Raw genomic sequence first — 26,693 nt, forward strand, 5'->3', positions numbered from 1 at the left:
AGCTCAAGCATCCTCAAGCCTCCTCCATATCCAAGCTCCATCCACCATAGCCGTGCGCGAGAAAAGAGAAGAGAAGAGAAGAGAACAAGAGAAGAGGAGATGGTGAAGAGCTTCACCCTCTTGATCCCTCACTCCCACACACTCACTCTCTCATACTCTCACACTCCTTCTCTCAAGAGCACACACAAGAAAGGAGAAGAGAAGAAGAGAAGAAGAAGAGAACTCTTGTTAGCCACACACCAAAGAATGAGCTTCCATTCACTTTTTGAACTTTATATACAAGCCCTAAAATCCCATGGGCACCCATCCCTTTGTTACACGACCGGCCATTGTGGCAAGGTCCTTTCTGTATTTCCTCTTCTAGCCTTATGCCTCTAGTCTACACTCGTCTAATATTTTACAATTGGTACAAGAGGGAGCCTGGTGCTCTTTTACATGAGTTTTTGGAGTTTTTTGAGGCACCTTTCATTTAAAATTATGCTTTTGGCCCCAACTTAGCTTTAGAGGCCGCCTACGTGTCTTTGCTCTTTTTCCATCATTTTTTCGCCTTCTTGACTTGGGGTTAACATGCGTATAAAAAGGAAAATTGGCTAGTTTAAAGGGAGGAACAGGAGTATAGGATCAAACTGCAGTTTTGGAGAACGTAGAATGTGGAGGATCAACAAAATGATAAAACAACTCACATGACAAGAAAAGACCATGGGAATGGGTTAGAATAGGGCGAGTGGTTGAGGATGGGACCTCAACAGGGCATTAAAAAAATGGGGTATCATGTAAGGATCAAGTAATAGGGTGTTCATGAATGTATGCAACCAAGACATGGAGGGACACATCCCCACACTCAAGACATAAATAGATCAGGTTGACTAATCAACAGGGACCTAACACTTGACCATGATCTGTACCCATATGTCCCCACACTTAAAACATGACATGCACATAAATGAATGCAAGGGGTAGGGTTAGAAACACTTAGCACATTCAGTTGGTTGATGGAGATTGTCGTCATCGACACGCGCTAGGGAATCAAAGTCATTCCATAGGAGGTATCGAGGTTCACTACATCACGCTTTTGGCATAGCAAGGACCATGCAACAATGCCCAGGGAGGTAGCATCATTGATGAAGATCCAGTAAATCATTGATAGCGAGGTATATATCACCCTTGTCTCACTAAGATGCCATACTTCGCCTATTCTTCCTCCGAGAACAGCAGCTTGCCGGTTTTCTCCTGTCCTACCATTGTAGGTGCATGTCATGAAGCCATAGCTCACCATAAGTATTCTTCAAATAATTTTTGCGAAAAGATGTGTAGGAGATGGAAATATGCTTATCGAAATTGAAATGCTTAAATATAGAAAGAGATTTTTTAAAAAAAATCCATGCATTCCACAAAATTTTTTAACACTTTTCCTCAATCATGAGTTGATTTTTACTCATTCTTTTCCATTTTTGAACGTTGATTGTGAGGGGACTTGCATGATGAGATTTACATGGAGCAGCCTAAGGGCTTTGTAGAACTTGGCAGGGAGCACCTAATGTGCAAGTTGAAGAAAAGTATTTATGGCTTGAAGCAGGCACCTAGGGAGTGGTATCATAAGTTTGATGCCTTTTTGAAGTCAGAGGGCTACAGCAAGAGTGGTATGGATCGGTGTCTTTACACGAAGAAGTGCCGTAATTCACATTGCAGTGGGAGCGCTGAAAATACGAAGCAAGGATGTGCAAAAAGAAGCAAGCAACTCATACATTCACATTGTGTTGGAAGCCCCCAATACAAAACATTAAGGCCAAAGAAGGAATTTTTCCTCACATGGGCTTCCTTGGCAAGATGAGAGTGAGGAGAAGCTAAGGGCTCAAACTCACCAAATGACTTGCTCTCTGAGGATTCACCTAAACATACTTTACTAGTTGGTGTAATAGGGACAACAATTTCTTCAATTGTCTCCTCAATAGTTCACTTAGCACCTTCTTCAGAAGATTTCTTCACCAACACATTCCTTGCAATTTGTTTTGTCCTGGCCCCATTGAAACCAACACGGTGCTATCATGAAGCTAAATACCAAGGAAACTAACTCCTATCGTGCGATATGGAATCCGAAACAATGCAAGACGCAATACAATGCGATAACACGAATCTGAGTTTCTCCTTTGACTTGATCGCTTCATATGGAAGCCAAAGTGATTCTAGGCCTTGAACCCCTTCTCGCTTTGCACAAGGGTTTGCCCAATACAACACGATAAAGTAAATTTGACTTCCTCCTTTGACCTTATCGCTTCGTATGGAAGCCAAAACGATGCTAGGCCTTGAACCCCTCCTTCTCACTTCACACAAGGGTTTGCCCCTCAATACAATGCGATAAAGTGAAGCAAACCCCAAAGAGAAATCCCACACATAGGGGATGTTCACATAATTGAAGCCACAATTGAACTAGGTGGGTCCCCAAATGCTTATTGTATGCATAAGGCTATTATGGTGGCACCTCTTGGATCTGGTTTCCTAAACCCTCATGTGTCACTATATCCCAAAATCGAGCCACTCCACCCCCATCTTTACCACCCCCTCACACAAACCAACTAAAGGCCACAAGCTACCCAAGGGTACTAAATCCCAACAAATCTAGCGCAAACCAAACAAAGCTAGCTTCTCCACCCGGGTTGAAACCTTCCTACAAGCGATTGTCCATTCTAGAACTTGTTGCTAACTTAGCTTTTGATACAAGTGAAAACATAGTCTCATGCATTCAAAACTTGGATAACATCTTTACCATGTTTTCCCACAGCTACAATAGGCTCGACCTTGGCCTCTTGGATGAGATCATGGCTCAACCCATCACTTCCCTCCCTTGCTTTCAAATGTATTTTCACAAAGGCCCCATCAATGTCTAGTGCACTGATTGCCATGCAACTTTTGCATGAAAAAGCTCTGAAGGGCCATCTCATCACCTCCTTAAAGTGCAGCCATGTAGAAACCACTCCTAACAACCTCGTGTGCTTGGATCAACTAGTTGCATCCAAGCTTGAATTTCTACAAAAGTGGTTCATGTTGTGTGTGCAATGGGAGCACATCGAGTGCTCAATCATGAACAATGCTAAGCAACATCAGCCATTAAGACATTGAAATATGATCCGACTTATGCTACCCCTACCTCATCCCACTTCCTTGCAATGATGCACAACTGATTGCTTGAGGAGAATGTCTTGCTCCACCCCTACCTTGGCAAAATTCTCAGTGAGAAGGAGCTTCACATATCTAGCTCGATGGATTGGGGAGACATCCCATTAATGAATGTCTTGACCTACATAGCACATGTTGGCATACGCCCACATGACATGAATCATTATGCAACATTGGAATATAACCCTCAGTCCTACCATTGACTCTTGCAAAACCCATAAGGTAGTATCCACCTTGTACATAGCTACCATGCGCACATACATGCAATTTATTTTCTTTTATTCTTCTTTTTTTAAAATTCAAAAAATCCTAAAAGCACACCTAAAATTGTCCCACCTCTAGCCTTCACAATCCTAAGAAGTATTGCACCCAATAATTGGGAGGGTAGGGACACAACAGAAGGACATAATGCATGTTGGCATATGCCCACATGACATGGATCATTACGCAACATTGGAATGTAACCCTTAGTTCTACCATTGGCTCTTGAAAACCCCATAAAGTATCATTCACCTTGTACATAGCTACCATGTGTATATATGTGCAATTTATTTTCTTTTATTCTTCTTTTTTAAATTAAAAAACCACAAAAGCACACCTAAAATTTTTCCATCTCTGACCTTCGCAATCCTAGGAAGTATTGCACCCAATAGGTTTGGAATGGTTTTAGTATGAGTTATGAGGATTTGATGTTCTCTGATGACCTTCTATAACCCTCTCTGTAAATCTTCTGTAGAACCTATGTCTCTGTTCTATCTCTGTTCTGTCTTTACTCTATTCCTGTTCTTGTTTTGTTCTATTTTGTGGATCTTCTGTAAGTGTTCTATAGAATGTATGTGTGACTTTGGAAAAGTTTTCTAACTTTTGGAAAGGATGAATCTAAGTTTAAAAGAGCTAAAACAAATGGAAGAAGTAGCTGCTAAAGACTGAAGAGAAGACTGGAGTGACAGAGACAGAAGTGAGATATGAAGGGTTACTGTAGTGGCTATGGTTCCTCTTCGACATAGACATACCTCTTGGGAGGTGTATCCACGACCTAAGAAGGATTATTGAGAGTTATTATTGAGTATTGTAGTGAGGAGATGATGTACTATTGAGAGAGAGAGAGAGAGAGAGAGAGAGAGAGAGAGAGAGAGAGAGAGAGAGAGAGAGAGAGAGAGAGAGAGAGAGAGAGAGAGAGAGAGAGAGAGAGAGAGAGAGAGAGAGAGAGCCAAAGATAGCTAATTCTATCAAAACAGTGTATCTGTATATGAGAGATTGAGAGAGAAAACTATGAAGACATTGAAGATGAATAATATGTGATTGTTTTCCATTAAAAAATGGTGTATTCTTTTATATTCTTTGTTCTATTGATGGATTCTATGAAGATGTTGAAGATTATGGTTGATTCTATCAAATCTGTGGGCGATATCTACTATGATGCTGCATGAAGATTTGCTGTTTTCCTTGTTTTGGTCATCAAAAGAATGAAATAAAAGCTTATTGATGTTATAAGATAGATTTTCTTGTAGTAGAATCCCCTTTTCCTTGGCGTTCCTCTTGGGGCTCCAAGATGTCATGTTCTTTATGTTATCCAAAAAAATAAAATCATGTTTTGTTTGGGACTAAACTTATAGCTCTGTAAAAGTGAAGTAGTAACAAAACACAACATACAAACATGCTATATAAGTAGCATGTTAAAGAGCTATCATAGGTCCCTTTTGTTATTTTATAATTATGGGGGAAGGTGCTATTCCCTTGTCTTTTGAGAAACATTGGACTTTTCTTTGCTTTTCTTTGATTTCCTTTATTGTTGATGATAACATGAAGGGTAAAAGATATAATCTAGCCTTGTCAAAGATTGTATAATTACCGTTGCTAAACTGAAGCTCGTAATGATGATTAGACATAACCAAATGATAATTTTGCATTTATTCTAAGTAAAAAATTACTAGTTTAATGCTAGAAAATAATAACACTATAACTACTAAAAGTATTAGTAATTTTCTATAATTGTAAAGTATTATTAAAAGATAAGCATGTGATTGGAGAGACATGCAAAGGCTTTAAATTTATGGGTGGTGTAAACTATGCCTAGGTGTATCACTAGTGATTGGTAGTAGTTCAACTCCTGTTAATCACCCAATCCCTTTTTTAAATAAATGTGTTGTCTTCTTGTGCATTGGGCATGCCCGAATTTTAGGATGGGTGAGATCCCCCACCTAGAAGTCTCCACCAACTGCAAAAATTGGATCCGATAAAATTTTGACACAATTTTCGGTGGACACTTCTTTTTCCACTACATGTCCATCCATAGTTCAGTGTGTAACTAGCCTAACATCATCCATGCATCTAGATCAAGTTGCACAAAGATTTGACAAATGAGAGAGTGTAGTTTTTCTAGAGACTAGTTTTAACCTAGTAGGACATAGGGGGAGATAGGACACACAACATGCTCTCCAAAATAGACCTCATAACCTCATAAAAGCAAGAAGAAAAGCATCATTGCTTGGCTTGAATACACTAATGTGGCACGAACATACTACGATTAATTATTGGATTTTAATTATTATGTTCATAAGCTATTATTATCCATAATTATTATGTTTTAATAGAAAGCATTCGATAGTGAGCTTTGTCTATTCATTCTTACATGGATTGACAAGAGTGAGAAGAAATCAATTACATCTCTTCTCATTTTAATCGACACATGATTAATTTAAAAAAATGACTATGTTTATTAAACAACTAAATGACTAGCAATGAAACAATTACATTCATTAATTCACTAGCCTAGATGGAGAACAAAGCCCATGAATCAAGAAGATGTAGCAAGGCATGGATGGAAGGGAAGGACGATGGATGACAACAATTTAAGGAACAATAACCAAAACCCATGAAGCTCGAAGCCAAAACAACAAAGCACGAATAGAAGGGAAGGATAGACAATAATTATTGAACAAACAATAAGGGCTTTATATCCATGCAAAATGCGAAACAGCTAAGGGCTTTATGTCCACAAGTGAAAAAGCCAAGTGAGCCTTTTAATGCGATGCAAATGAGCAAGATTTTTAGGAGAGTGTTTTTTAATAAATAAAAAAGTAAATCAACTGTAAAAATATTTAAAAAGAATCCTTTTAGTTGCATTTGTAATATTACAATATCATATAATATGTATTTATTAATATGATACGTATACGATCCTATGTTCATATGGTATGCTTATAATAATATGTTACATATAATATATAATAAAATATTATGATAACATAAAATGTATTCTTTATATAAAAAGTGATACTTTATAATGCACATATTAACATCATATTGATATAATATGTATATGATATATTATATTATTAATATAATATATAATTTATTAATATATTGATTGTCACTTCATAATATAGATAATAACATGTTATATATCACATATGGTATTTAAATATTATAAAAATATATCAATATATAATAAGACTAATATAATAATGCATTAATATGTTTATACAATGCGTATGAATGTTATATCATATAATTTATGAATAATATAATAGTTCATATTACATAGTGCGTTGTCGTCGTGTTGGGGGTCGAAGGTCTACCACCGGGGTTTAGAGCAGAAGAGGAGTGAGAGATTCAAAGGGGAGAGAGGAAAAAGATTTGGGTTTAATGGATTATCGGGTTATGGATGTTAAGAAACATGGATCTTGAACTCAGTTTAGCTATGGAGGCTTGAACTCGTAAGCAAGAGACATGAAGAAGACTGATGATTAGATGCAAACTTTTACTCAAGTGAATTAGGTTCCAAGATAGATTAGCTTGGACTCATAAACACAATCTTGAGTGGATAGAGTTACAGATTCTAAGTACAAAGTACAATAGCATTCATTCAAAAAAGGTGAACCAAGTACATGCTTTTATAGCTTTCCAACTTCTCCACTGTCCTCACTGTGCATATGGGATTCAGGATAGCTCTTCTTGGAGCCTACATCATTTGTCTATTTCTCAACACCCCCCCTCAAATGATGAGTCCCTACACTTGCTGGCTTTTGCCCCCCCTTCATGATAACATGGCCCGGAAGACTAGCTCATAGGCAGCCTAGTCAAGTTAAATCTTGAGACTTTACATCTTGGCAAGGGTTGTACAAATCAAATTCACTAAGGAAAAGAAAGATCCACTATGGGAAAAACATATGAAACATACAATGAAAGTTCTTCAAAACAATTTGTCAGAGTTGTTGATGGTAGTGGAAGCATATTCTTCTTCTTCTCTTTCTTCCATGTATTGGTTCTGGTGATGATCACTTTGCAATTGTTGGGCTCTCTTCTTGTGGAAACATTCACTGGCTACATGGCTAGTCTTACCACAATAGTGACATGTAATCCGATCCTTGTTATTGTTGTTGATGAATCCTCGACCTCTTCCTTTGGGTCCAGTAGCTCCTCTAGTGTATAAGAGGTTTTCCCTTGGGCTAGTTTCTTTTACATCTTTGCTTTTAAACTTGCTTTCTTCATCAAGCAGTGAGTGCTCAATATCCTGGAGTGAGAGACTCGGAACATTACTTAGAGTGGACACAAGGTTCTCATATGGATCCTTGTTTACACTTGCAAGCAGTACGACTATTGCTTCATCTTCATCAATATTCTTTTTAAGAGATGCAAGCTAAGTTTTTAAACTCTTAAACTTATTAATATGTATGGTCATAGAAGCACTGTCTTTGATATCTAGTTTATAAAACTGCATGAGAAGTTTTACCTTTGAATTCTTTGCTTGAGTACCAAACATTCTATCAAGTTCCTCCCAGGCGGTTCTAGCATTTCTAATGCCAGATATATGATGTAGCACATCATCACTTAATCCCCAAGCAATAATGCCTAGTGCCTTATTATTCATCTTCTTCCATTCTTTGGATTTGAACTGGTCTTCTTCAACGAACCCGTCTTCATCATCTTCCTTCTTGTTATCTGCATCATCTTCAAACAAGTCCCACAAGTCTTTCCGCATAAGATGGTACATGGTCTTCTCCTTCCAGGCATGGAAGCCTTCACCATTAAATTTTGCTATATGTTCTACTTCAGTCATCTTAGTAGGAGGTCTTACCACGAGAACTCTCGGGCAATGTCTATCCCTTTACAAGAAGATTGAGATTTACAAGTGATTTGATAATTTTAAAACCATTACATAACTTGAGAATGTTCTTTGAAATTGGAATCGAAAGATGAGTTACTCTTGAGTAACTGAAATATTCAAGTGCCAAGAAGCACTATTTGAGTATCAATAGATACTATATCTTTGAAGATCTTGATATTTTGCTCGATGTTGCTAGGTAATCCTTGAACTTCCCTGGATCCTTCTAGATCTGTAGTAGGCTTCAGAGATAATTTCAGAGTGATCAAGGTCACTATTGATGATGCCAATAAGAAAAAGATAAGGTTGCCAAGCTTTCTAAGTTCTTGGCTATGGCTTCCACTGTTTAGGGTTTCAGATAGCCCTAGTTTTTTTTGCTGTAGCAGAAGCTTGGCGCAGCCGTTCGAGCTGAAAATTGGATGGGGGATAGCCTATAGTATAGGCTTTAAATGCCCCATACAAGCAGGGTGAATCACAGCCTCCAGACATCGCGCAGGCTGTACGACTGCCACAGGGCGCAGCAGAGACATTGAAGGCCGATTTCTGTAATGCTGGGCTTTGCGATGGACAATGTCGTGCTTTGATGCGATAGGGAGCTGCGCTGGGAGAAGAGGAAGAGTTTCTCAGTAGACACCTTAAGTTGAGATTGCCTGTATGATGAGATCTGAGAGCTCCACTGAGGATAGGTACAATCTGGCTATGGTGGCCAAGAAGAAGTGTGTGAAGATAGAGTAGGAGATGAACTCAACCAGTTGTCCTGAGCTGGGGTTGAGCTATGATAAGCTAGAGAAGTTGGAGAAAGGGCTAAACTGAGCTCACCATAGCTCTGATACCATGTTAAGAAACATGGATCTTGAACTCAGTTTAGCTATGGAGGCTTGAACTCGTAAGCAAGAGACATGAAGAAGACTGATGATTAGATACAAACTTTTACTCAAGTGAATTAGGTTCCAAGATAGATTAGCTTGGACTCATAAACACAATCTTGAGTGGATAGAGTTACAGATTCTAAGTACAAAGTACAATAGCATTCATTCAAAAAAGGTGAACCAAGTACATGCTTTTATAGCTTTCCAACTTCTCCACTGTCCTCACTGTGCATATGGGATTCAGGATAGCTCTTCTTGGAGCCTACATCATTTGTCTATTTCTCAACAATGGAGAGAGTAGATGAGATAGAGAGTAACCAATATCTTACATAGTCGTGTCATACAAGTTTACCATAATAAACTTGGATCTGATTACATCAATAACCATGAGGTATATGCATAAATCTATATCAAATTTTGTTCCATTTCCCACAATAAATTCAAGCTCCAATTCCCTCCATTTTCATGAAGATTCATGTATTGAGACTTCAAGATATAATGTATAGAGAGATAGAACTCATTACAACTGTCATAGAGTCCAAATGATGATAAAAATGCATCAATAGAACCACAAATGTACTTCAGCTCTACATTAAAATAGTAATTTGTAGCCCTCAAACTTGACTCATAAATGTATACAAACTTACGGGAAAGTCTCTCATTACAATCTCAGCCAATGCCCTATTGTTTTGAGAGCATTGTCTACACAAGGAAGTGATGAGATTTCAAGAAACCCTTTCAAGTGAATGAGTTTTAATGGCTGCCTTGTTTATGATAGTTTTGGAAGAGCCTATTTAGCCCATACATTGGCAATAATCGCCTCTTGACTTGTCCCAAAGTCACTCAAGTACTTGGGCACAAGAAGGGCTTCAAAGGTACATGAATATGGTAAGAGAATGGAAGAAGAAGCTTATAAGAGCAAGCTGAAGACTTTTACTCTGTTTTTCCCTTTCATGGACTATCATACAACTCATTTTCGTGATACCAAATGGATGGGCAAAAAGGACTCTTACCTTCTTTGTTTGTATCTCCTCTTTATCTTCAGTTTGCTTTGTGTTTGCATGCTTTGGAGCATTCACCATAGTCTTCAACTCTCCCTCCATCTTTGACAGGTGTGCAGACCCAAAAAATGCATTGCAAAATGCGAGCTGGACTCCTCTCCTTCTTCCACACAAAAAAGAGTTCATATTGATCATATACAAGTCATATAAGTCCTTTGCAATTATTACTCCGTGTCACTTGTGGACCTAGTCAACTTTGGAGTGCTCTTGACAAAAGTTGGATCTTCCAAGCTAATGAACTTCATAAACCAATGTGACATAACCTATAAACTATCAAAGAACACCTATAGTCCAAGCTGAAGGGCCTCATAGACTTTATTTTTATCAATTTGCATGGTATAAATTGAAAATTACATGCCAAGTTACAAAGGAACTTATGAACTTAACTAAGACTAATGTAGGGGTATAATAGTTGAATGATGTACGAAAGTGTCTCATATGTGTCCTAATGAAGTTCATCTGCAATCATAAGAACTCCATGTTTTATACCATGAACTGCAAACCCTTTGACATTCACCCCCTCCTAACCTGCACATCCTCCGGTATGTGCCACTTCATGAAATTGCAGGTTAAGGAGCTCTTCTTCTGACGTATTTTCATCTTCGTCCTCTAAGTCTTCTTCTTCTTCCTTGTCTTCAAGTAGATGGCTCACATCCAAGTCATCAAGCTCATAAGTAGAAGACTCTTCATTTGAAGAGCTTGATACGTTTGCCGACTATTGGTATCTTGATCATGGTCCCATCCATTTCAGCCAAAGTGTAAGTAGCATTATCATGTACTACCTTCACCACATATGGTCCAAACCATCGCTCGGCTAGCTTCCTATGAGCACTATACTGATTATCTAGGCTCTTGTCATAGACAAGAACCCAATCATTCTCTTGGATAGCTCTTGGACGGAGTCGATGACACTTGTCAAACCTCTTCTTATTCTTCAACCTCGCTGCCTTCAGCCTTTCAATGGTTGTCTTGACATCCTCTGGCCTTCTTTCAAGCTACCTTATGTGCAAAATCAGCAGCTCTTCTGTATTTATGCCTTCATCCCAAGGGAAGATACTCCATGTGATAATAGACTCAATAGGCATAATAGGTGGTTGCCCATACATTAGTTCAGCCCCAGCATATAACCTGTCACTGTACTATGGGTACTTCTATCAGCCCATAATGCGAATGGAAGCATTTTAGGCCATTATCTCATCTTCACTCTGCAAGACTTTGCCAAAGCTTTGTGAATCGGTTGATGACCTCTTTCACTCTTACCATTGCCTTCAGGATTGTAGGATGATGTAAGAGATAGCTTAATTCCCAATTGAGCAAAGAAATGGCGAACTTCATCGGCATCCAATTCTCCTCTATCAGCAGTTACTTTGGCAACACAGCCATACCTACAAAACACTTCTTGAAGTAAAAACCTACAAATAGCTTGAGTGGTCTTTGTTGTCAAGGCTTTACCTTCCACCTGATTTGTGAGATCTTCTCTAGCAAGCACTAGATATCTCATGTTCCAAATTCTTGTAGGCATGGTTATTAAATCAATAACCCATCTATAATGAATGGATAAAGGAAAGGTAGGTTGAAGCCCATTTCTATGCTTAACCATAGAGTACATTTGACAAACACGACAAGACTCAACAAAATGCTCAATGTCTTTATACATGTTTTGCCACCAAAATTTATCTCTTATTTTGGCAAAAGTGCCCCATAGGTCTCTATGGCCAACCAACAGGTTTTCATGAAATTCTTGCATGACCTGCTTTGAGTCTTCTTGTCTCCTAAGACACGAACAGGCGCTCCTCCTTTCTTCTTTGCATGCCTCCAAAGGTAGCTGTCTTTGAGAAAGAAGCCATAATCCTTTCTCTTGATTCTCTTGAACTCTTCATCGGTCCAATCTTCCTTCTTCGCCATAGTGCTCAAGTATTGGCCAATTTTCAGCCAATCATCTGCATAAATTTCTTCCATAAAATGAGAACAAAGTAAAATAAAGCATTGAGCATGCTGTCTTTCAACTGCCCACCATCTTTCCATGGTTGTTTCTTCATTCTTTGCTACTGTAAATTCTGTTATAGCAGTAGTACCTGCTGTACTTGCTGTAATTAATGATGTACCTGCATTTATGAAATTTTTACCATCATTAAGAACAGTTGTTGCTATTTTCTGATTTGAACTAGCAATTACAGCATCATTTTCAGCAAATATAGACTATGTTACTTTCTCATCCATCATCTCTTCTTCATCTTTATATCTAGCACGCGAAAGCATGTCAGCAACTGGATTATCTCTTCCTGCAATATGTTTCAAATTAGGATTTAAGGATTTAATATAGGCTATCCATCTTAGCATAACTATGTCGAGAGTGGAACAGTTGGCAATCATGCCCAAGAGTGGAAGACAATCTATTTCAACTACTACATGTGCACCCATGAAGTACTCTCGATCACACTTCAATGCACTTACAACTCCCCAAAGTTCTCTTTTAATTTGAGCATACCTTCTTTGACGTTCATTAAGAACCTTCGCGGATTGCATACCTATTGCCCTCAAGATCATCTTGACCAACATCCCATCCTATCCTAATAGGACTTGTGTCTACCGTGAGTATGATAGGCTATCCATTAGAGTAATCAGCCCTCTTCAAGGTGGGGGCTGAAATCAGCAATTTCTTATATTTTCGAATAGCTTGAGTATGCTCTTTTTCCCACATAAACCTTTGGCCTTTTCGTAATAGTTGATAAATATTTTCAGCAACATGAGCGAAGTGTGGGATCCAAATAAGATAGAAAACACACGCTCTAAGAAATCTTCTCACCTCCGAAACATTTATGCATATTTCTCGCATTTTACTGATGGCATCAATCTTGATTGGAGAAGGCTTTCGGCCATATGGGCCACACATATGCCCAACCACAAGAACTTCTTCAACTCCAAAAACAGATTTAGCTCTTGAAAGAGTAAGATGAACTTCTTCCAGTTTAGATAAGATTTGAGCACAATTATTAATATGATCAGAAACAAACTTGCAGCATCCAAGCTCATTGAGCTCTTCATTCTTCTCATGAATTTCACATCCTTTGATCGATATTTCATCAAGGAAAGGAACAGTAAGTTGGGGAATATGATCTCTCAATACTTTGTGGATGGCATTCATCATGTGAGCCACTGAATTTGTAGCTCCTTGGGGTAGAGTACACATGCGGACTAAACCAAGAGGTGTCTTCATTGTGGTAATGTCTCGGCTTTCCAAAGCAAGCTGAAGTTGGTCATAGCCCGAATATAAATCACCCATGGAATAAATTGCTCTACCTGCAAAAGCCTCAGTAAATTCATCAACAATTAGACCGGAACCAACATTTCTAATAGTGCCTTTATTGACAGTCTGTAAATCTTGAATGAATCACAAAGATCCATTCTTCTTAGGCACGGTAAACCATCAGTTAGAATACGGAGTTGAAGATGGATCCAATATTCACATCTTTATCTTTTTATTTAAAAGCTCCAGTAACTTAGGCAAATGAGCCCTTGGTACTGGAATTGGTTTAAGATTCCAAGGGATGTGTGGGACTGTGAAAATCACAATTGGTGCCACAACACTTGGATCCACATAGCCAATTTCATGAGGCTGAAATGAAAAAGCTTTTCCATGTTTCTTCAATATCTGCATAAAAGATTGCTTTTCAACTGGCAAGAGAAAAGAGTCTTCACCAATTTTTAGCTCTTGTAAGCTTTCAGCTGTAAATTGGTGACCAATATCTTTGGGGTCACAAAGACTTGGCTGTTTGGATGTCCTTTCAGCCAATCCCTCACTTTCGGGAGGTAGTGGAGTTGCCACTGGCTTGACCTTCTTGTCAACTGTCTTGTACTTCGTTTCTACTCTTGCCTCATCCCTGTTTGGCTATCCAAAAGCTTCATGATCAGCAAATTCTTGAATTGTGTCATAAATATCCAATGTGCATATCTGTATGGATTTTCAGCCTGATTTTCTGCATGAATAGCTGCATGTATTTCAACCAATGTATCATTATAAATCAGCCCATAAAACAGTGCTGAAATTTCTTCATTTTCAACCAAAACATCAACTTGCTTCAGCTCTCGTTCCACATGACATAAATGCTTTCTTTTAGCCCTATTCATGGCTGAAAACTATTTATAACAGCCCACACTATTGGCTGTAAATACCTACAAATCAGCCTTTGACATAGCCCCCTTTACATATGGAGGCAAATTTCTATTACATGAAGCACCATCATACCCTCCACTTACAGTATTGCAGCCTGAAAACCCTTAAATTCCTAGGCATTAGGAGGCACAATATGATCTCTCAATCGATTTCTATTCCGATGATTATTTACACAAACAATCAGAAATTGGATAGTTATGTCATTATCCTTACTTCTTATCCGAGCATAAGATGAACCATCATCAAGGGCCTTTGTCTCCAAACAAGACTCAGAAATAAAAGGTTGACCAAGAATGATAGGATAGCTACATGAATCTTGAACAAAGAAATGAAATTCATTTTGTACATCACCAATAGTAACCTGTACATAAGGACATGCCGCATAGAGATCGCTAGAAGAATTATTGGCTGCTCTCATGCACCATCTCGAGTCCACATCTATGGGCCATCCACTATTCTCATAAAGACTTATTGACATGACATTGATCTCGGAACCATGGTCTATAAGGGCAATGCATGGAGTCTCTCTTTCTCTAATCTTGACAACAATTTCGGTAGTCGCCCTTGCCCAATGGGTACAGGAGTAGTGACTACTTGGAATAAAATGAGCATCAATCTCTTCTTGCATGTTGTGAAGACGAGCTTCTTTCTTATGCATGGGCTGCTCTTTGGATTGAGAAGACCCCACCATAACATTCTCTGCAATAGCTTCTTCAATTTCGGATTCATAGATGTCTTCATCTTTGGCTTCTATAGCTGTAATCAATTCTTTGATTGCCTCTAATCGAATCCCTTGAGTATTCAGCTTCTCTTCATCCTGCAAATACACATGAAGAGCTTGCAAAAAAGCATGCACAGATTCTTCAGTTTCTTCACCAATATATTGTCTTTTCCGTTTCATTACATCAATTATTACATCATGAAATCCTCGTTTTGCAATTCTAAGAATTTCTTTCTTCTAGGACTCGCTTGAGATCCGTCGCAGTCTCTATGTTAGACTGTAGCTTGTAGCCGGGATGTTTGCCTTTTCTCTTTCCTTCCGTCTTCTTTGCTTGTGGGGCATCTTCCATGACATGCTCTGGCGGTGGTGGTGGATTTTCAGCAATCTTCTGCTAATCCGGTTTACTTCTTGTCACATGTTTGGTTGGCCTTGAAGAGGAGGGACTGACATCTTTTTCTCTTCTTCTCTTTTCTTCTACCATAGCTTCTTAATTATTGATTTCAGCCAATCGAGCGAAGGCTGAAAATGAATCAACCGGCTTGGTCCATCGGGTTCTTCCTCGGATGCATTGACTAGCAAAAGTCAAATCATCTTTGGATGCCTTGCCTTGCTCCATGCGATCTAAGGCTTGCATCCACACTTTAGATTTTACATTAGCTTTGCATGCTTTAACAATCTCATTGGTTGGCTCAATTTGCAACCCACAAGTAGCTGCATCAACAACTGCATAGGTTGTTCTTGTTGCCGAATCCTCCAGTATTTTCTTCATGCCACCGTTACCAAAATTTGGCTCAAGAGGAAGCCCAGTTTCGGTGGTATGAATTTTACCATCCTTCCAAAAGACCAATTTTTGCGCCTCAGCTTCACGAAATGCATTGCACTCCCTCTTATCATGCTGTAGGATGTCACACCAGATACAACATCTTTTGAAGCCTTCTCGTATGGGTCTTTGGGCAGTTGTTCGTCCTCTTTCTTCCACTTTTACATCAAGCCTTTCCACCTTGGAATTAATCTCTGTTAGATTAAGATGGAGATCCCGCATGCTCTTGATTAGCTCGTCCATGACATCCTTCTTTGGAGGTGGAACAATAGGATTTATTGGTTTCTCGGCCATAGAAATAGGAGGTCAAGATACAAGAACAAGCTCTTTTATGGACTCAGATGGTGCAGACGTAGAACCCCACCTTAGACGCATCTGCTCTCTCCGAGAAATCATATTAACTGCTTTAGTGATATCACCCCAAGCAGTCTTCAATCCCCATCTCAGAGTCAGGATCTTCAAGCCAATCAATCAGCTTCTCTTGAAAAAGAGGATCCGCAGCCTTCAGAAACAATTCAATCTTCTGGCTCTCCATACTCTACTGATCATCAGGATCTAGCTGAGAAAATTTGCTTTCAAATTCGCGGTGAAGAGCGGTGGCAGTTAGTCCCTTATTGGGCCTTTCAACCCATTCAGTGAAGATTTTCTTCGTCATGAGGCCAGAATATTGAAGAAAGAATTCTTCTCAAAGAGCCTTCTTGAATGCAGACCATCCCACGTCTTTCTGGAAAAGACCATGAATCCGGTCTTGGAGGCCATGCATGGCCAAATGGGCAAAGTATCGGCTCCAAGCATGATGAGGGACCCCAAAGAAGGCCATCTTGTTAGTATAGAGGCGGATAAAAGAGGACACATTTTTCCCATTAAACTACTTGAGCTCCTGCCCAACTGCCTCCAAAGCTTTAATGGTAGCAGCATAACTCCGCTCTTCATCTTGCCTCCATTGTTGCTGCAGTTGCATCTGCTGTGCTGAAATTGTAATTGTTGTTGTTGGTTCTCTTGCATCAGACGAACCAACTCAAGGCATCTCCTCCCGAACATGATGATTCTCCCATTGTGCTTTCACTTTTGCAGCCGACCTTCACGTCGGATTCACCACTCTCATCATGTTGGGGGTCGAAGGTCTACCACCGGGGTTTAGAGCAGAAGAGGAGCGAAAGATTCAAAGGGGAGAGAGAAAAAAGATTGGGGTTTGATGGATTCTCGGGTTATGGAGAGAGTAGATAAGATAGAGAGTAACCAATATCTTACATAGCCGTGTCATACAAGTTTACCATAATAAACTTGGATCCGATTACATCAATAACCATGAGGTTTATGCATAAATCTATATCAAATTTTGTTCCATTTCCTACAAGAAATTCAAGCTCTAATTCCCTCCATTTCATGAAGATTCATGTATTGTGAGAACTACCCCTATAGACGATGAGTGGGAGAATTCCTAGTCAACATTTAGCAAATGGTAAGCCAGTATAACCTGCAAAACAAATGGTGCATCATGGTATACTAGCCGAGGAGATCATAACCGATCTCAAGGAAGAGAGAAGGTTGGTAAGGAAAGTGTTGCAAAGCATAGCTTCCTACAACCAAGAGCAATAGGCTCAAATTTTGAGACAAGACATAGAAATGCAAGAGGTCCAACACGTCTTAGCTCTCACCAATAGGACTAGGGTAGGACCAAATGCTGAGAGGGGGAGAGAATTAGAGGTTGAGATTTGATGCTAAGCAAGCTTCTCATGAAGCGACTCTTGGACAATATGGTTGTGGAGCAGAGCGAAGCAGCCCTAGTGACTACATTGTTAGCAGGAGTAGGAATCACAACGAACTCTAAGAGCTAGACCAAAATACCCATGATTGCTAAGCAAGTCAATAAGTATCAGCCCAATAATGAACCGTATAGCTTTGTGGATCAGTTTGAGCAAGTATGCAAAGCAAAGGCCTCACGGACCTTACTCAACAAGCACAAGCTTTCAGACTTTGCCCAGAAGACAAAGGGCGGACATGGTTTACTATCCCTAGACAATGCCAAACTGAATGATTTTAATAACCTAAAGAGCCTCTTCATCAAGAGGTTCTCCGAAGTGAGATGCTCCAACAACCTCATCATCAGGATGATGAATGTCAGCCATAAGGATAAGGAGGATATCCGAGACTACATCACTCACGTGCGGAGCCTCTTTAAGAAAATCCCAATGGCAGAATGTCCCAATGAACGAGCCTTGGGTCTTTGAAGAAGCCATATTCATGGATGACCTACTCAAGGAGAGAAGCTCTAGAACCACGACCTGAAATGGCACTGACACTAGATCCTCAAAGAGAGCTACAACCATTAGTGAGAGATATAGTCAAAACACACAAGACAAGGGAAAGGGCGTCAACCAGAGCTAAGAGTTGGCAGATATGAAGCTAGAGTTAGCTAAATTTCAAGAGATGATGAGAAGGCCCACACAAAATCATGTGCAATAAGTGCATTGCAGAGAAAATTACCTCTTGGCTAAGTGCTTGGATCCTAGATCAAGACTATGCACTAACTGTAGTAGGTTTGGACACGATGCGATGCATTATAGATTGCTGAGACGATTCCCATATCTACAATCATACAATCAATTGTACTACCTAGGGTATAGGACACCGAAGTTCAAAAAGGGAAGCTCCGTTAGCTCTCCCAGCACCCAAAGACTTAAAGCTAGCCATCCGTAGGATGGACATCAATCCTACAAGGATACCTAGACCACCTAGACCCATTGTGACCCATCCACCGAGCGACACTTTGATACATTATATAGAGGAGCCAAACAAGGATGAAGCATACGTGTACCCTTACATCTCATATGACAAAGAGGATAACCCCATCTTGATGGATTTCAGACCGATGCTGGTGATGGCGTTAGGGAGGGGAAGTGGTTGAGAATGAAAGGAAAACATCCTTTTGGATATTATTTCCAATTTTTTAAAAAATTGTTAGCAACTCAAAGTCATAAAGGATATAATAGTTTTCTTTGAATCAGCATCATCTTCTACTAGCTTGTAGTCCAACATCTTCTTCATCAATCCATCTTCAACTTCAGCTCCATCCAACAAAGATAAACAATATATACATACCACACTTACAACTCCCACAAACACAACACCAGGTAATCTGAATGGCACATGCCACCAAAAAATGGAGAGCACAGAAAAAGTTTTCCATTAAAGAAAAAGAACTGATACATCCAAAAAGAACTCCACTGCTAAGCAGGATGCAAACACTTCTTCTTAAACTGCATGCTAGACTTGAGACGCTCTAGAGTTTTACTCTCATCTACAAAATGCAAAGGCACATTCTAGAGGAACTGTATACAATACATCTTTCCAAAAAAATAAGAAACCTAGTAGGGAAAGCTTGTGTGAAGTAATACAGAATATCCATCTGAGCAGCAGTGACATCCACATTGGGATTGATGATTAAACGGGGGATGCACTTGTGAGTGTTCTGATTAGACTGCTGATGCATAAAAGCAAGGTACTAGAAAAAATGAGCTGCAAGACGTACAAAGGTATCCTTAGTATGAGCATGCACGTGAGAAAAATGAAGATAAGAGTTCAAACATGCTGCAAAGGTATCCCAGGAACCTGGAATGAAAGGCCAGTTAAACAACGGTCCTGTCAACAGAATCATGCAGTGTCCATTGTCGTCGACGAAGTATGTCACTATCATACCTTGGTGTATCCATCACGGATTGAGGAGGAAGGTTAATAAAATCGAAAGGAGAGGGGAATGGAATAAGAGGAGAGCATTTAAAGGAGGATAGGATAGATCATAAAAAGAAGGGAAATGAAGAGATAAGGAAGATGGAAAAGATGGAAAATTCAGCCAAAAATTATGAAGGGAATCCGCTGAGAAAATAGAAGGAACATGAGGAACTACCAGAGGAGGTTCAGAAGGGGTAGACGATAATGTCAGATCGGCAATGAAAGGACAAAAAGTAAAAATAGGAATGTGAGAGGAATTAGAAGGAGTAAAAGACAACAGAGGAATAGTGTCAGGGTTGGAAGTGAGGAGGGAAATATACAACGGAAAACGATAGGACATAAGAGAATAAGAAAAAAGATCAGTGGGATCTAATGGATAAAAAGAACATCGATAAGCAAGATCTTGGAAAAAATAATTAATGAATAATGGATGATCAGCAATATGATACAAAAGTTGAGTTTGCAAAGGTTGGATATCAGATTTTTGGAATACACCCCTGAGATGACGAGGTTCCAAAGCAACATCTTCCAAAGGTAGATGCCAAGCATGTCCTCTACACCAAGACGTTTGCTCATGATAATGCTTCAAACTATCTGCTAGTAGGAGCTCAACTAAGTGCACATACATCACTGCTTGCAAGATCACATCTCCCACATACAAATTCAAATCCTCTTCATCAGGAATCTGCAAATGTCTCGTAAGATACATGAAGGACATCAACTATACTTCATGCGAAATCAACTCATCAACAAATCTGTCAAACATAGACTTCAACAAATTTGCAGACCACAAATTCTGCCACCCATTCTTTGGAGGTTCTAAATCCACATTGCTCAAAGAGATATACAAGGCAAAACGATGCTAATTATACTTGATCCAGAAAGACGGTGGGGGTGACACCAGCTCAGCATAACTAGTAAAATCATCTTGCACATAGTTCATTCATTGTTGAAGGCATTCTACCTTAGCAAAAAAACCATTACACAACTTCGCCTTATGCTGTAACTAGTCAAGCTCCTCGTTGGAAGATACTACAAAAGAAACCACATGAGGTGGAGGAACAAAAAGAGTAACAATCTTCTGATTAAGCTCTGCAATCATCTTCTTATGTGACTCAACAGTTTCCTAAGAATACTGTAGTTGACCCTCACAAGTACCCAACCTACTGGCTAAGTAAATCATCTCCTCAAGGGCAGAATTCTTCTCTTTAGTCAAAGACATATTCTCTGCTTCCAAGGTAACTACTTGAGCTTCTAACTTTTGAATAGTGGGCTTTTGGGAATCCATCAGGGTAGTAGCTTCAGTCATTTGTTTGCGAATATCTGTGAGGGCGGCTTTCTCAGATGCTAGATCCTCCAAAGCCTTACTCAATTGACTAGTCAGGGAATCCACTTTGTCCTGCAAGGAAGTATACACCCCTGTGTATTTGGACTGAAGACAAGTCGTCAGTGAAGTCTCCAATGTAGCCTGGATACCAGAAACTAGCTGAGAAAGCAAAGGTGCAACTAACATTGTTTGTAAAGAAGCAGGGATCTGTTTATCCAATTGTCCATCCCTTTGTGATGCAAATAGATTAGGACATGACAAGAATGAAGAAAGGGAATTGGTAGAAATAGGAGGAATGGAGTCCTGTGCTACAGGAGAATCAAAAACTGAAATAGAAACAAGACTAAGGGGCCCTTTAGTACGTATTCTTTTACTGTGAGAGAATCTGGCAGGGGGCTCATCCTCCAAATCAAAATTGGGCTGTAATGGAGGAGGAGTTGGAACAGAAGGTGGAGGCTACTTCGGAAGAGGACCAGGATCAGGAAATGGCACACCACCAAGAGGAGTGTTGAGATATCGAGCTCCACTCGTGATACGCCAGGGTGACCGTTGTGTATTTATGTCACCGACTTGTCAGCTGCAGACGCGGTTGGTACACTGCCCGTGAATAATAGCTACATGATAGCTATCCTTATCTACTCTAGTTCGTGGCTCACTTAGTATGCCACCTTAGTTAGTTGAGTTTGGTTTGAGACCCATATATAGGGTTCTTCTATTTCTTTGTACTAGAGTTCTTTTGGCTTACACAACTAAGAAGAGGAAAACTGTTTTCAGCCTCCACCCTTGTGTGTATTCCCCCATTGTGCAAGCAAGAAAGATACAAGTGAGACTCCTTCCTTCTCTCCCACAATCTTGACAAGGAGGTGCAAGGGAGATAATATTTTGAAGAAAAAAACCGTAGGAGGCATTACTGCCCTGACCTTTCTGAACTCTCTGAAAATGATGATCCATCTTCACGAGCATGAAGGCTGCCCAATTGAACTTGGCTCCCTCTAGGATCCTAACAGAAGCAATGAATAGCTCCTTGGAGAGACATTTGGAAGCAGGCTTCCTTGACATGAACCTGTCTTACAAAAACTAGCAAAGTTGTTTTCATATCGGGGAGGAGATGTGAGCTATAGAAACCCAGAACTGGTGATAACATTGCTGGAGACCAAAGGAGTAGAGGTTTCTTTCTGCAGGAGAGAAAGGATCGCCTCAACTTTCAATACTTGATTTCCACTAGGGACGAAAGACGTTGAAAGAGGTAAACACAACGCATCGTTGACATTGGCTGTGGATAAGCAAAAGTGTCAGTTATAAACCAAGCTAGACTGGTTCTTGTAGGATATTGGGAAGGAGTAGCAAATCATGTTGTCCACTGGCGGAAGCTTCAAAGCCACAAAAGGACGAAGACTAGCACAACAAATGCAATCCGCCTCCAGGAGAAGAGCATAGTCATGCACCGACGATGGCACATGCTGGATGACAATAGGAGGAATAGAGGTAGATGCCATTCAGACTACAACAAAAAACCCACACACGCAACCAAGGAAAAAGACGAAAAATTTCATGCAAAAACCATACAAATCATCACTGAGAAGAATATCAAAACAAAGGACAGACGACTAGACGAGATTGAACCAGACTGCCCCAAATAATCCACATCCTGTGGAAAAATTTTGACATGACCTACGCACTCGTGTGACCGAAAGCTTCATGCTATATGCAACAAGCAAGTACCCTAATCCCACATAATAAAGCAATCAAAAATAAAAACTCAAACAAACCATATCCCAAACAATAACCAGACTCAAATAAAATCCAAGACTTGGACCAACAGAATAAAGACTGACGAATAAGACTGACATCTTGGACTTAACAAATCCCAACCCCCATAAATGCATTGCGTAAACTTATGGTGCAGTGAACGTGGGTGGGTGAACACTATCGAATTCATTGTAACAATGTACAAATTAGATTGTAGTTCATTATTAATTAACCATTAATGCATAGTGAGTGGATTCCGCAATCCCAACCCCTACTTAGACTGACTTGACTAACTAGGAGCCTCTAAAAATGCAATTCATTGTTACAACTTATGTGATCTGTGGCGCAAAGCACATGCATGCGTGACGGAAGGGGGTTCATTTTAATTACAAATAAATTGTGTCTGTAGTGCATGCACGTGTGCACTGTGGATTTATTTTAGAAAATTATGCAAAGTCCAAGTTTCCCACTAGATAAACCTATATATGGCTGCAATCGAGAAACTCAAAATACTGTGCCACTTGTAAAAAGTAGAGAAAAAACCTATACTACACCACCTAGTCTACACTTCCTATAAAATCAACATCTACATATCCAAGAATAGATGAATCCTTCTTCCAAAACATATGCACATTGCTATAATACCATTTAAGTATCTCATGATGCCTCCCAATGCTTCTTGCTAGGGTTTTCCATATACTTGCTCACCACTCTCACTTCATAGGCAATGTTTGGATATGTAGCAACCATGGCATACATCAAGCTATCAACAATGCGTGCATAAGTAGCCTTGGACTTTTTGACCTTCTAATTATCTAATTTGAGGCTTTCTTCTTGGCCAAGTTTCAAATATGGAGGAAATGGAGCATTGTTTTCCTTTCCTCTTACATAGGCCTAAACCCTTGGACAATGCTTGTCAACATGATCAAATGATTTGCTTCCAATGTAGTTGCTCCCCCAAAGGATCAATGGTATATCCTTTTTGCAACATCTTTTTAAATTCCTTACAAAGACAACTGAATTCACTAAAGGAGATTGATTTAGTTTTACCTTGCATAAAGCATTAGCTAAGTCGAATTCCCAAAAGATGGTCAACCTTCTTTTCTCACCATACCATTATTTCTTTGGGATTCCTTACGGATTTGGAGGCCTATTTGACCTTAAGTTTACCTTTTTCTTTAGCCACAAGCTTTGATACCTCAACATCAAGTCTCAAAAGTCTCAAAGGTCTGGTCTTTGAGACCTTACTTAGGGTTAGACATGCTCTTTCTCTACTTAACCCCTCGTAATAGCTCTAAGATAATCAATAAAGCTTCTATTTTCTAGAAGTGTCTCAAAAAGTGAACTCCAATGGGCATTTCTTCAAGGGTACCTTTCCCTTTGCAAAATATGCTTAGGGACTTCCCTTAAGAGTTCCCTTTAGCGTTATGATGATTTTTAGGACTAGATTGTTGAGTCCCTTGTTACGGAAGCCCTAATTTTTTGCATATATCACATTTAACATCAAACAATTATGCAAGTGGTGCTAACCTTTGGACCACTTACAACTAAAATTTGATGGACCCCCCTTCATCAGGTTCTTGTGTCCCTAGCAAGTTCTATTGATGCTTTAAAAAATTCACATCCACCTCAATATAATGATATCACTCAATGACCATGTTGGTGCAATGATTTATCATATCTTTGAGTCACATGAGATCAATGCACTTATTTGATAGCCCAAAGAAATTTTTACCTACTTGGCATGCCATCCATGCTATCCAAGGCTCTAAATTTGCCTCTTTGTGAAGCTTATAACAATGTAAATTGATCCATTATAACTTTCTCCTATACTTAGGTTCTTAATCATCCCATTATCAAAATTATAAATTACATATATACTTGTGTTGAATTTTCTTAGACTAAATCATACACCTCTTTTAGAAGGATAAAGTATTCTATTTTATATCATTAGGATTAAAAACTATACACAATTCAAACATATGAGTAGTAATAGTTCATTATATTGATGAGTTTTCCATTTTAACTAAATGCTAGAAAGAAATCCTACCAATGAAAAAAAGGTCTCACCACTATACACAATGATAAAGATTACAAAATAAATTATGTTTCTATTCCTAAAATGCTAGTCCTTAACAAAGGACCCATGGTTGTCTTCAAAGGGGTCTTGGATATGGTGAATTCATTTGAGTTGAAAGGTGTTGGTAGAGGTGTATACAATATACATTCAAAACTTAACACATTAGAATGAAATCTATCACATTTGCTAGGATTTCTACCACATTAAATCCACAACACATTTAAAAATTATAAAATGCATCATTTCCAAGTATTAGCACCATGACTTGATGTCCCTATGGATAAGAATTTTTCCAATAGTGAGATGGACTAGGTCCCACCTCAGTCCATCTCAACACCATTGGCAAATGATTGGCAACCACAAAGGGGGTCTTGGATATGGTGAATTCATTTGAGTTAAAAGGTGTTGGTAGAGGTGTATACAATATGCATTCAAAACTTTACACATTAGAAATGAAATCTATCACATTTACTAAGAAAACTACCACATGGAATCCACAACACATATATAAATTATAAAATGCATCATTCCCAAGTATCATCACAATGATGCGATCCCTATGGATAAGAATTTTTCCAATGGTGAGGTCGACTAGGCCCCACCTCAGTCCACCTCACCACCACTAGCAAATGATTAGCAACCACGTGTGCAAAGCCCCTCATGGGGTGAGGGGAATTGTTGTTGGTGGCCCTTGCAAGACCAAACCCTATGTAGCATCTCAAAGTCCGCTTCAATTTTGATACTCTCATAGGCCTAATAGTTTGCATGCATAGTCAACTTTATGTTTTATGGTCTAAGTTATATAGATCTCTATTCTCTCCTCTCTCACTTATAGAAATATTTATTCTTAAATTCTTTAATTCACATTTTCCCTTTAAAGTCACATATGATAGTAGGGATTTAATAGTGATTAATATAGTTGTAAATCTCTTAGATAATTCGCATGGTTCTCCTAAGAAGATTCCTAAAAAAAGTCATAAAAATAGTGCATTTTAAAAAGTAGCAAAAAATCAACATTTTCATTTCTATAAATCATAGATCTTCAATTTTCTCAAAATATGATTACTAAGGTAACAAATGTGGTGTAAAAAAGCTTGCCTTTCTAACCATTTTTTCTTCACACATGAATATGCCTCAATATCAAACATGTCATATAGTCGAAGATCTAGCTATTTTCAGATAGGAGCAAATGATGAAACACCATGGATGTTGTGGTATTTAAAGAGCTTTGGTGATTTGATGATAAATATTTTTACTCTGTTGAGTCAAGTAATCATACACTTGCACACTAAAATCACGTTGTCGAAGGGTTTGTGAAAGCAAAGTCGCGTCTTCAGAAGACCTTGATATATGTCAAGATGGAAGATCAATCAAATGAATAATCCAATGTCATAATAACCATACAACAATTCCAGAACTCAATCAATAAATTCTGTTTAGACTTCAGCATGTCCTACAGGTAAATAAGTGATATTTGTGTAAGGAATGGCTTTCCAAGGGAGTTTGCAACACTTGTATTTGTCTGAAGTAAATTCAACACCAGAGGAAAAGGCAAGCTAAAGTACCCTGTTCTACAATTTTTCCTTTCAGACAGATTTCAGTTTATGTTCCAGGATAATAAGGAGGGAAAAGAGATTGGATACAAAGCATAGTTGTTATTAAGAAACTTCCCACGAGGTTATTATTTCACAAGTCCAGTTTGAAGAGATTTAGGAGATTCTTCTCAAAAGATGAGGGAATGATTCCCTGCAAGTTATTGGCATGTAGATCCCATGATCTGAAATTTACTCTGCTGACAATGAATACATGCTCCTCTGCATTCCACTCTAGGCTTTGGGCACACCACATCAATTTCCTTAATGACAAGAGAGAGCTTATT

This window comes from Lygodium microphyllum, chromosome 15 (genome assembly GCF_053477565.2).
Source record: "Lygodium microphyllum isolate KBCC chromosome 15, Lygodium_microphyllum_v1.1.10, whole genome shotgun sequence".
NCBI classification, from domain to species: Eukaryota; Viridiplantae; Streptophyta; class Polypodiopsida; order Schizaeales; family Lygodiaceae; genus Lygodium; species Lygodium microphyllum.